A 12904-nucleotide genomic window follows, 5' to 3' on the forward strand; every position below is an offset into this window, starting at 1 on the left:
TCAAGATTGTGAAGAAAAAACAAAAGAGCATTGGAAATTTGTAAGGTTTGCTATTTACGTACAATATGAAGGAAAAATAAGTACAATTTAAAAAGCATCGTATTACATAATTAAGGAATGTCCCCAAGCATTTCAATTAGATTTAAGCCTCAATGATAATTGCTAAGGACTGAAATGCAGCAAACATTTTGCATAAAGCAAGATCTGGCAAAATGTAATAAAATAAACACCAGTTGGTCATTTTACATTGTTAGTTGAGGGAAGACTATTGGCCAAGAAATTTGTTGTTTTTGCCAAGACTCATTTAAACTTCTAGATGTATCTTCGACTGTGTTATCTAAAAGACAGAAGCAGCCCTACACCTCAAGTGCTTCACTGATGTCTCTGACTAGATTTTGTGTTCCAGTAAAGATTGGGATTTGGATCTTCTAACTCAGAAATGAGAGGCCTGTCAACTCAGCCAAAGTGACATGAAGAGTATTTAGTTTTTTATGGACTTTTCTAGTTGCAGTCATTATTTGCCAAACACATAATTCTTCTTAGTATGATTTCACCTTTAAATTAAAATATTGGCTGTGAATATAGAGGTCCTGAACTTAAGTCCTCACAGGCAATTATCCAACAGCAGAGCACCTTCGTTGCAGTTTCCTAGCAGTTACACTGGAAATCCACCTCCTAAACCTCTCCAAGTTAGATCTGATGCAGGTTCAATGACTTTATTCACTTCAATGAGGAAGAAGTTTCAGGTGATTTGTCGTTTTTGAATTAATATTTAAACATATTTAAGTGTTTTGCATTTTCAAATTTCTTATATATTTTTAAATAACAGCATTATTTTTTATTAATTTTCAAAAAGGTTATTAGTTTTTAACAATTCACAAATATTTAATAACCTTAGGGTTGGGCCATCTATTGTCTGTGCCTTGATCTTCTGTGTTGTAGGTTCGAAGAGTGCAGGAGACATCACTCATATGCTACACATAGTGCCAGGGTCCAGTCCCTGGACAGCTTTGATCCCTTGAACTGTTTTGGGTGAATGGCACAGTTCCAGAAGAGGTATTATTCCAGCATAACTAGTGGGATCAGGCTGCTTGGATTATTGGAGACCATATGCATTAATTTGACATATAGTCATGGCAATTTGAGAACATCATTTCTGAGAAGGCATGGTGATATTTGAATGTGAATAGTGGGCCTGTTGTTGGACTCAAATTGTTGTCATTGAGCTGGTGAGTTTAGGACCAAATAGGCATTTCAGAAAGTAAATTGGAAAATCAGACCACTGTGACACCAATGATTAAGGTGGGAAAGAAATAAGTGAGAAGTGGCTAATGATCTGATCAAGTGATACATAATAATCTTCCTATACGAATTTCCTTTGTTCCTGTCTTAACGTTTCATTAAAATAATGGTGACTAATTTAATACAAATGTGTCAACTGTTTGAATGCTAATATCACCTGCAATTCATTTTATTCAACAATTCATTTTTGGGGTTATGTGTTCTCCCAGTCATTAGTAACAGTGAAAACAGAGATACGATTATGCATCACAGAGCCTTGACCTTTTACTTTTCGCTTACTAAAATTTAAAATATGCTGCTAATGACAAAAAGGAAATATTATCCAAATGATTAAAATGTTCTTGTTTTCAGTCTGTAGCACCATATTGTTCACATTCAGTCAACCAGTAACTTTCAGTGTAGTATCTTAAAATTGCATTAACAGGAATGAATAATGAAACATACTCAGTGTTCAGATCAAAACTGGACAATGTGTATGGTTATTGAGTATTGTATAATTTAAGACCATTGCTCGTTTGCTTCAATCTTCCCTCTTCTTAAGCACCTCTTTGGGACCAAGGATAACTCCAGTTCTATAGATTCAGGAGTAACTGATGAGGCCACTGAGGGATCTGAAGATTTTGCCACTGGTGGGGCAGGAGGTACTTGCAGGATGGACGGGTGGGTACTTTGGGAGGTGGAATGCTCCTTCTGCCATTAACTCTGGACTTCTATGTGACTCTGCCAAATGGACTTCTCAGTGCCACCTGGAATGCTCCTTCTTTGAGTGTTCATGGACTCCCAGCACTCTGTTCCTCAATCATTCAAAGGGTGTGCTGGCACACTGAGGGAGATGGTATATTACATTATCTATGCCTGTCTTTGCTAAGAAGTGGTTGCCAAGATATAGGATGTAGTTGACATTTTATAGGACCTTGCCATGAACCCTTTTTGTCAGAGGCTGGTGTTGTACAGTGGAGCGGGATGGTGGATGACTTTTGATTTTTAGGTCTTGAGTATAAGACCCATCCTCTCAGGTACTTCAGTGAGAGAGTCGATGTTGCTGCTGATTGCATCAGACTAAAAAGAAAACAATGTCCCCATGTATTCAGAACTTTATCAGTGTCCAAACAATGTTTTTCTAAATGTCACCTGTTGGATTTATTTCATCTATAAAGTAAGAATTAAATTATTCTTGGATGATTAGCTTGAAACATTTTAATACAGATGAAATAATATTAAAAATGTCTTTCCAATATTTTTCCAAAATGGGACAAGACCAAAACATATGTGTCAGGGAAGCCACCTTTGAATTACATCTGTCACATATAGGATTTATATGATGATAAAAATGGGCTAACTTGTCCTTGGATATATGGGTCCTGTGAACCACCTTAAACTGTATCAAAGAGTGTCTAGCACACATTGAAGATGTATTAACTAATTGAAGAATTTTCTTCCATGTCTCTGTGGGTAAAAGTATCTGGAGTTCTCTTTCCCATTCCTTCTTAATTTTATCAAGTTCCTCTAAACGTATTTTCAGAATCCGATCATAAATTATTGCTATCAGGCCCTTCTGATAAGGACTAAAACCTAAAATTTTTTTCCGTAATTTCTATTTTATATGAAGGTAAAGTAACTTTAAAAAATATCTAATCTGTAAATATTGAAAAAAATGTGATCTAGGCAGATTGTATTTAGTAGACAACTGTTCAAAAGATAAGAAACAGTTATCAATGAATAAATCACGAAAACATGCTATTCCCTTCATTTTCCATAAGGAAAAAGCTGAGTCAATTCTAGATGGTTGAAAGAAAAAATTATATTGAATAGGACTTGATAAATTTATTCAATCCAAAAAATTTACAAAATTAAAACCATATCCGTATTGTATGTTTAATTATTGGATTAGTCATTTGTTTACTTAATTTAGTAAGTGCAAAAGGGAATGAAGGTCCCAAGATAGAAACTAATGAAAATCCTTGCACTGATTCATACTCAAGGTGTACCCAACAGGGACAGTGAACATTGATTTACAACCTCATCCTGTTACTGCAATTTTTGGGTTACCAATGATGGAATCTCACCATTTATCCATTTCTGCTTGTCGTATAATTGCCTTTGCCACATTAATGGCCAAGTGATCCATTTTGTTCAAATGGAAGGATCCAATACCTCCCACCTCTTTCCAGTGGTTTTTGCAAACTATAGCATGTTTAAACTTAGAAAAAATTAGGAGTGGTACTGTTGATCCTTTGCTTAAATTTGAGGAAGTTTGGAGTCCATTTATTCAATACTTCCATATGATATAAGCTGACCTTTTTCGGATCCCTCTCAATAACCTTGAATGCAGAGGAGTGGAGTTGATGACATAATAATATTTTTTTAAATTTAAGAAATATCAGTCCAGTTTATTTTTTTGAAGTTTTTGGTTTCTTTTGGTTTATTATCATTTTTTTTTGATTTGGGGCTCTTTTCTCATATAATTAAATCTCTTTTGAATCTTTCCTTTTATATTATGTTCAGTTAATAAGAGAGTGGGAGGTCTAGATTACTTTCTTTTACTCCTTGTGATTATATATATTAACTGTTATGATTTTTACCCTGATCTCTTTGCACCATGTATTATTACTAATATTATATATATTATTTTGTACTAATCTGAAATTAATAAAAAGATTGGAAAAGAAAGAAACATTTTAATACTTTTACTTCAGTTTTGCAACCAAAGCCATTTTGGTGACAGACTACTGTTTTGGCTGCTTCTGTTGAATTTAATCCAGGCGGAAGTGGATGAAGCTGCACCACAGGTTCTGCATTAGTTCAGTGTGTTTGGCACATTGAATCAATGTAAACTGTTAGGTATAACTGGTCTATTAGAGAGTTCAGAATGAGCAAAATCCATTCTTTTGGCAGGTTACATTTATTCTAAAATTTCTGAATTCAGGGTTCCCACCAGTGTAAAGGCTTGGGAGCTCCATAAATAAGTTTGTAGTAACTTGGTATTGAGCAATCTCCTGTTTTTATCCCAAGCACGTTTCTCCACTTGATGTTCCTCTTAAAGTAGGAGGGAAAAATGAGAAGTGTTACAGTCTTGCAAAGGAAGTATCTGGAATGAGATTTATTAACATAAATGTTAAAAAGATTGGAAAAAATATTTGGAGCTATGGTTACGGTTAGCGTAACGCTATTACAGCGTTCTCCACGTGTCTGCATGGGTTTCCTCCGGGTGCTCTGTTTTCCTCCCACATTCCAAAGACGTATGGGTTAGGAAGTTGTGGTCATGCTATGTTGGCGCCGGAAGCGTGGCAACAATTGCAGGCTGCCCCCAGAACACTCTACGCAAAAGGTATATTTCACTGTGTGTTTCGATGTACATGTGACTAATAAAGATATCTTATTTTATCTCTTAGTCTTATAAACACCAAAATACGTCATGGCTTTACAGCATAATGACTAACACTTGACTAAATGAACTATCACAGATCTGAAATGTATTTGACAGTGATAACAAATTAGGCATATCTTGAATTTAAACTTTTTTTCAACAATATCAACATCATGTACAAGTAAATGAAACCTTAACTTTGCTTCTCTCTACACATATGCTGCCTGACTTGTTAAGTATCTCCAGAATTTGCCATTTTTACTTCTGTTTCTGTGCATTTGTGATATTTAATTAGGCTTTAATGGATAAAGTTCAATGAAAATGATTTGAAATGTATTTAAGGGAGAAACAGGAAGCTTGCAGACAAATTTATTGGCAATGGATCAGCTTAAGTTAATAAAACTGCCCTACAGTATGAAAGTGGCTTCTCATTGTAAAGGAGAGTGCTGAACTGTGTCTATGACAATGTGTGCATGGAGTTTATGAGTATTCAGTCTTTTCAGAGCATTTTCAAGATATAATTTATCAATTGCTCAGTAAGATGAAAGTAGACTGGACAAAATATTTTAAAATGTTTTCTTCTTTCTCTTGATGGGTGATCACTCATACTTCTATTTATTAGTTACCAATTGTCTTCCCTATCAAAATTCTGTGTTCCATTTGATACCTTTTCCCCTGTAACTTGCTCCATGACATCAATGTAAAAGATAGATTATTTCAACCTATGAGCTTAACCATTAAAGGTCTGTTTAAGAAAAGTCTGATTTGACCCTGAGCAGAAATTGAATTCTGCGAGAATACATTTTAATGCTAACGATATGTTCACATTGCAGCTCCCTCAGACCTGCAGGGGAAGGCACATGCAGCACGATGGCAGAGCTCAGCTCCCCATGTCTTCTTTTCACATCCATTCACCACGAGGTCATAGTGTATTTAGGGTCATCCTCCATTGATGAGTACAACGCTAAGCTTCTGAAAAAACACGATGATGCTGGAGGAAGTTAGCAAGCCAGGCAGCATCCCTGGAGAAAAGCAGGCGGTCAACGTTTTGGGTCAGGACCCTTCTTCAGGACTGAAGAAAGGGAAAGGGGAAGCCCAATATATAGTGGGGGGGGGGGTGGAACAGAGCAGTGATAGGTGGACAAAAGAGGGGAAATGGGGTGGGCCCCTTTTCCTACTTTCAGGGCTGAAGATGGATCCTGACCCGAAACATTGACTGCCTGCTTTTCTCCACGGATGCTACCTGACCTGCTGACTTCCTCCAGCATCTTGTTGTTTTATTTTCATCTAGATTCCAGCATCTGCAGTCCTTTGTTTCTCAGGTTGAGCATCTGAATTGGCCCCAGCAAGATCCCAAACTGTGCATGGACATCCTCGAGTGGTGGGCAGGCCAAAGTGGGGGCACAAGATCTGCCTCTCACTACAGCCCTGGATGTCAGGTTTCACCATTCACTGACCAACCTTAATAAATGTATTGGTATTGGTATTGGTTTATTATTGTCACTTGTACCGAGGTACAGTGAAAAACTTGTCTTGCGTACTGTTCGTACAGATCAATTCATAACACAGTGCACTGAGGTAGGATAGGGTAAAAACAATAAGAGAATACAGAGTAAAGTGTAACACCTGCAGGGAAGTGCATTGCAGGTAGACAAGAAGGTGCAAGGTCATAACAAGGTAGATTGTGAGGTCAAGAGTTGATCTCATTGCATATGGGAACTGTTCAATATGTGAAATGTCTTGAATGCCTAGATAATGCCTACATTTTTGAAGGGAAATGTACTATCACAAGACAAGGGAGCAGAAGTAGGCCATTTGGCCCATCTTGTCTGCTCTAAGGAAAAGGGAAAAAAGAAAAAGAAATGAGAAATTTGGGGGGGGGCAGGTGAAAAAAAAACACACTATTCTAACCCCAATTTCTGGCCTTATCCCCATATCCCTTGACACCCCGACTATTTAGATATCTATCTGTCTCTTCCTTAAATGCCTCCAATGATCTGGCCTCCACTGCTGTACCTGGCAAGGAATTCCACAAATTCACCACCCTCTGGCTAGAGAAGTTTCTCCTCATCTCTGTTTTAAACCTGTACCCTCTAATTCTAAGATTGTGCCCTCTGGTCCTGGACTCACCCACCAAGGGAAACAGCCTAGCCACATCTACTCTGTCCAGTCCTTTCAACATTTTAAGTGCCTCTATGAGGTCCCCTTTCATTCTTCTGTACTCCAGTGAGTACAGTCCAAGAGCCGACAAACGCACATCATATGTAAGCCCTTTCATTCCGGGAACCATCCTCGTAAATCTCCTCTGAACCCTCTCCAACATCAGCACATCTTTCCTAAGATATGGGGCCCAAAACTGTGCACAGTATTCCAAATGAGGCCTCACTAGTGCCCCATAGAGCTTCATCAACACTTCCTTACTTTTATACACTATACCTCTCGAAATGAATGCCAACACAGCATTCGCTTTCTTTACCGCCGATCCGACCTGGTGGTTAACCTTTAAGGTATCCTGCACGAGTACCCCCAGGTCCCTTTGTACTTCTGTACTTTGAATTTTCTCTCCTTCTAGATAATAATCTGCCCATTTATTTCTGTTTCCAAAGTGTACAACTGCACATTTCTCAACATTGAATCTCATCTGCCATTTCCTTGCCCATTCTCCTAAACTATCTAGGTCTCTCTGCAACCTTCCTGTCTCCTCAATACTCCCTACTTCTCCACCTATCTTGGTGTCATCCACAAACTTAGCCACAAAACCATTTATTCCATAAAACTATGGAGATGTGGTCAATGTTCAGGGATCTTATGCAGGATGTTAGGGATAAATTTGTCCCGGTGAGGCAGAGAAGGAATGGCAGGGTGAAGGAACTGTGGGTGACAAGAGAGGTGGAACAGCTAGTTAGGAAGAAGAAGGCAGCATACATAAGGTGTAAGCAGCAAGGATCAGACAGGGCTTGTGAGGAATATAGAGTAGCAAGGAAGGAACTTAAGAAAGGGCTGAGGAGAGTGAGAAGGGGAAATGAAAAGGCTTTGGTGAGTAGGGTTAAGGAGAATCCCAAGGCTTTTTTCTCGTACATGAAGAGCAGAAGGATGGCTAGAGTAAAGGTAGGTCTGATTAAAGACAAAGGTGGGAGGATATGCCCGGAAGCTGTGGAGGTGGGTGAGGTTCTCAATGAATACTTCTCTTCAGTATTCACCAAGGAGAGGGATCTTGATGATGTTGAGGAGGGTTGGTAAGGGTAATGTTCTAGAGTATGTAGATATCAAGAGAGAGGATGTGTTGGAGTTGTTAGAAAGTATTAGGACAGGTAAGTCCCCAGGGCCTGACAGAATATTCCCCAGGCTGCTTCGTGAGGCGAGGGAGGAGATTGCTGAACCGTTGGCTAGGATCTTTGAGTCCTCATTGTCCATGGGGATGGTACCGGAGGATTAGAGGGTGACGAATGTTGTCCCCTTATTCAAAAAAGGTAGTAGGGATAGTCCAGGGAATTACAGACCAGTGAGCCTTACGTCTGTGGGTGGGTGCGCTGTTAGAAAGGATTCTAAGAGATAGGATCTATGAGCATTTCAAGAATCATGGACTGATTAGGGACAGCCAGCATGGCTTTGTGAAGGGAAGATCTTGCCTCACAAGCCTGATAGGGTTCTTTGAGGAGGTGACCAGGAAGATTGATGAGGGTAGTGCAGTGGGTGTGGTCTACATGGATTTTAATAAGGCGTTTGATAAAGTTCCACATGGTAGGCTTCTTCAGAAGGTCAGAGGCCAAGGGATCCAGGGAGGTTTGGCAGTGTGGATTCAGAATTGGCTTGCCTGTAGAAAGCAGAGGGTGGTGGTGAAGGGAGTGCATTCGGATTGGTGGGCTGTGACTAGTGGTGTCCCACAGGGATCGGTTCTGGGACCTCTACTTTTTGTGATATTTATTAATGACTTAGATGAGGGGGTGGAAGGGTGGGTTACCAAGTTTGCAGATGACACAAAGATCGGTGGTGTTGTGGATAGTGTGGAGGGCTGTTGAAGCATACAGAGGGATATTGATAGGATGCAGAGCTGGGCTGACAAGTGGCAGATGGAGTTCAATCCAGAGAAGTGTGAGGTAGTACACTTCAGAAGGACAAACTCCAAGGCGGAGTACAAGGTAAATGGCAGGATTCTGGGCAGTGCAGAGGAGCAGAGGGATCTGGGGGTTCATATCCACAGATCACTGAAAGTCGCCTCACAGGTGGATAGGGTAGTTAAGAAAGCTTATGGGACGTTAGCTTTCATAAATTGTGGGATCGAGTTCAAGAGCCGCGAAGTAATGATGCAGCTTTACAAAACTCTGGTTAGGCCACACTTAGAGTAAGTACTGTGTCCAGTTCTGGTCACCTCATTATAGGAAGGATGTGGAGGCATTGGAAAGGGTGCAGAGGAGATTTACCAGGATGCTGCCTGGAGTAGAGAGTATGGATTATGAGGAGAGACTAAAGGAGCTAGGGCTTTACTCATTGGAGAGAAGGAGGATGAGGGGAGACATGATAGAGGTATACAAAATATTAAGAGGAATAGATAGAGTGGACAGCCAGCACCTCTTTCCCAGGGCATCAATGCTCAAAACAAGAGGACGTGGCTTTAAGGTAATGGGTGGGAAATTCAAGGGAGATGTCAGAGGGATGTTTTTCACCCAGAGAGTGGTTGGTGCATGGAATGCACTCCCTGGGGTGGTGGTGGAGGCCGATACGTCGGTCAAGTTCAAGAGGTTGTTAAGTAAGCATATGGAGGAATTTAAGTTAGAGGGATATGTGTGAGGAAGGGGTGAGATAGTCTTAGGTGTGGTTTGAAGGGCGGCACAACAGGGTGGGCCGAAGGGCCTGTATTGTGCTGTATTGTTCTATGGTTCTATAAGACCATTGGCATTCTGAAAACGATGGAAACAACCTTTGGTGTAACCCCCCTCCCCACATCTCTCTGGACACACATTGTCCTTTTAAACCCACTGTAAGATCGTACTGAAGTTCTGCCCCACACAGTGCCAAGTCCCAGGAATACACGCTGATTTCCTGCAGGCGGCCTCACAGCGCTGCAGTCAGCTGACTCGTTAAGTTTGTGAAACGGCTGCGGAACGAGGCTGAGGCCGCAGAACTGCGCCCAAGTTCAATCCTATCAATAATCTTCTTGTTCTCGGTCCTTTGCAGTAACAATAACCCATAGTTTGCTCTACTTTGGTGTTATTTATTTTCATAACAAGCATTTTATTTTGCAGTGCGTCGGTTATTATTCAACACGTTAGGTGGCGCAAGAGGCTCAGCATTGAAGTGGCCTTTCCTTTCCTGTCTGAACTAGCTTCGGGACACACGACTGAAAAAACACGTTGACAACATGCTCCGGATGCAACCTTCCCCTGTGTTCCTGATTCTTTTATTCTGTAGTCCCTGTTCCATCGACAGTGTACAAGTTACTAATGATGACTCATCTGTTATCATCCAGTTTGCTAGTTAGATTTCCGTACACACAAAAGTGAGAAGATTCTGTGTTCATCGCTCAGAGCCACTTAGCTGTGAACTATCGGAACTATGGTCGAGTACACATCTCCCCCGCAGTGTCATTAGAAATACACCTGGATATTTGCTTTTTAAAAGCTTCGCAGTGATTTTTATGCCACATTTTTTTTCACAACCACATTTTCACTTAAATACTGTACACTTATAACAATGATTTGAACTCTCAGCATTGAGAGGAAATGTTACTATGTTTGGACAATATGATTATTGTGAAATCTAGTTGTTAATACAATATTAGTTGTTTATGATGGATTTATTACGTCTTCTTATGTACAGCCTAGAAGAAATAAGACCTATATTAAATTGTTGGCTGGGGCAAAAAAAATGACTACGGATGTTCAACACTTTGCATTTATTCCACACGCTGAACAAACCTGACCTTTCAGTTTTGATCACCTTCTATCCTTATTCTTTGTAATGTTTTGTATTTGTAGTTTTGGGTTGTTTGAGAGGAACTTTCTACACAGAAACCTTCTGATCCTCGTACCAAGAAAATAACCAAGCCCAAAGTTGCTTTGATGTCAAACCTCTCGCTGAAACCTGCAAATTTAAATCTCCCTGAAGCTAGTTAATCAATAATTGGTCACTGTAATCCTGTTGCTCATCGTCCGATCAGAGAATACCTGGCGAGCAAATTATCGTGGGTATGAAGAGGTTTCTTTGCTCGGGACCAGACTTTTTCTTTGGTTGCTAAAGGGTACAGAAATGGTTGAACTGAAAATCAGACAGTCAGTTAAAGAACTTCCCTCGGCAGCCTCTGCACACCTCGCTTTGCTGGAAGTGGGTTGTATTTCAATTCCTTCGTTTCACTTTCCATTAAGTCGAGTATTCAGTTTTAAAGCTATAAAGGTTGTTGCTGACGCCTCTTTGTCCTCGGATTCAGTGGGAAATGATTTTCTCACCAAAGGAAATTACCTGATTTAATTCACATCCCTCTGCTCCATCTCTGACTGCTCAATTCATCAATTTTTCTCCTCCACGAATTGACTTTCAGCTCGACAAGATGAATCATTGATAATAAATGGCCTACTTGCTGGATGTGGCGTATAGAACACAGAACGAAAACACAAGCATATAAAAATACATGTGTCACCTCCCCATTTCAAGCAACCACCGAATGGTTGTGATGAGGTTAGTGAGCTGGCAACGATCTGCCAAATGGGGTATAATGTGGGAAAATCGGAAATTGTCCATTTTGCCAGGAAAAAAAACAAGTGATATTATCTAAATGATGAGAGATTGTAGAGCTCTGAGAGGCAGAGGGATCTGCATGTCTTAGAGCAGGATTTGCAAAAGTTTGGACTGCAGGTACAGAAATTAATCAGGGAAGTCAGCAGAAAGTTTTTGTTTACTGTTAGGGGAATTGAATACAAAAACTTGGAGGTTATACTTCAGTTTTGCATGGCATTTGTCAGACCATATCAGGAGTACTGTGTACAAGAATGGTCTCTTTATCTAAGGAGAAAGTTTAATGCATTGGAAACTGTTTAGAAAGGGTTTACTGGACTCATACCTGGAACTGGGAATCAAAAAATAAAACTGCAGAAACCTGAAATAAAAAGAGAAAATGTTGGAAAAACTCAGCAGGTCAGGCAGCATCTGTGGAGAAACAGTCAAAAATTAACGAGGCCCTTCCCCACCTTCTCTGCGATTTAGACTAACATGCTTTCTCTCTTTCTCAGTTCTGATGAAGGGTATTTGACCTGAAATGTTAACTGTTTCTCTTTTTACAGATCTTGCCTGACCGGCTGAGTGTTTCCATCATTTTCTGTTTATTCCTGGAATGGGAAGATTGTTTCATGAGGAAAGATTGGACAGGCTGGGTTTTCATTTGCGGGAGTTTAGAAGAAAGAGAAGGAATTAACTGGAACATACTGAGAGTTCCTGACAGGGTGGATGTGGGGAGGGTGTTGCCTTTTGTGGAAGAATCAAGACCTAATGATCATTGTATAAAAATAAGGGATTGCCCATTTTTCACAGAGATGAGGCTTTTGTTTTTTGGAGGGTTGTGGTTCTTTGCAACTCCCTTCTTCCAAGGACCATGGAAAGAAAATCTGATTTTTTGGTTGGAAAGACGGGGATAGATAGATATTGGATATACAAGGGGGCGAACGTTTACTGTGGGCAAATAAGACTGCAAAATTGGATTACAATCACATCAACTACGATCTTGTTAAAAGGCGGAGCAAACTGGAGAGCCCGAGTGGCCTACTTTCCTGCTCCGAATTCGTATTTGTCCGTGTGTTTACGTATGAACACACCGTTCAGGTTGAAGCGCTGAGGTTTTGGGTATTTGCATGATAACCTTTGTTACAATAGTTATGTTATGGTTCGTCTTACCATGCAAATAACACGTTACGCATAAGTTGTTAACACCTGTAAACTCGAAGTGTGGAATGTATGACTGTGTCTGAGTTCTCTCACAGCAGCTAGCGACTTCTTTCTGAAGCACAGATATGCGCTTGCAGAAAGAGAGAGAGAGAGAGAGAGAGAGAGAGAGCAGGCGAAGGGCGGGGGAGGGGTGCAGAGAGAGGTGCCCTACTAGTTTGCAATAATAACATTTTTAGCCAAAGTTCAGTGTTATCCATACTTTATACTGGACTACAACTGATAACAACTAATATAAAGTTACATGGAAATGGACTGACAAGTGAATATTAGCAAAAGAAACCCATTACGAACCTGTATTACAAA

Source organism: Pristis pectinata, chromosome 6, assembly GCF_009764475.1.
Source record: "Pristis pectinata isolate sPriPec2 chromosome 6, sPriPec2.1.pri, whole genome shotgun sequence".
Classification (NCBI taxonomy): domain Eukaryota; kingdom Metazoa; phylum Chordata; class Chondrichthyes; order Rhinopristiformes; family Pristidae; genus Pristis; species Pristis pectinata.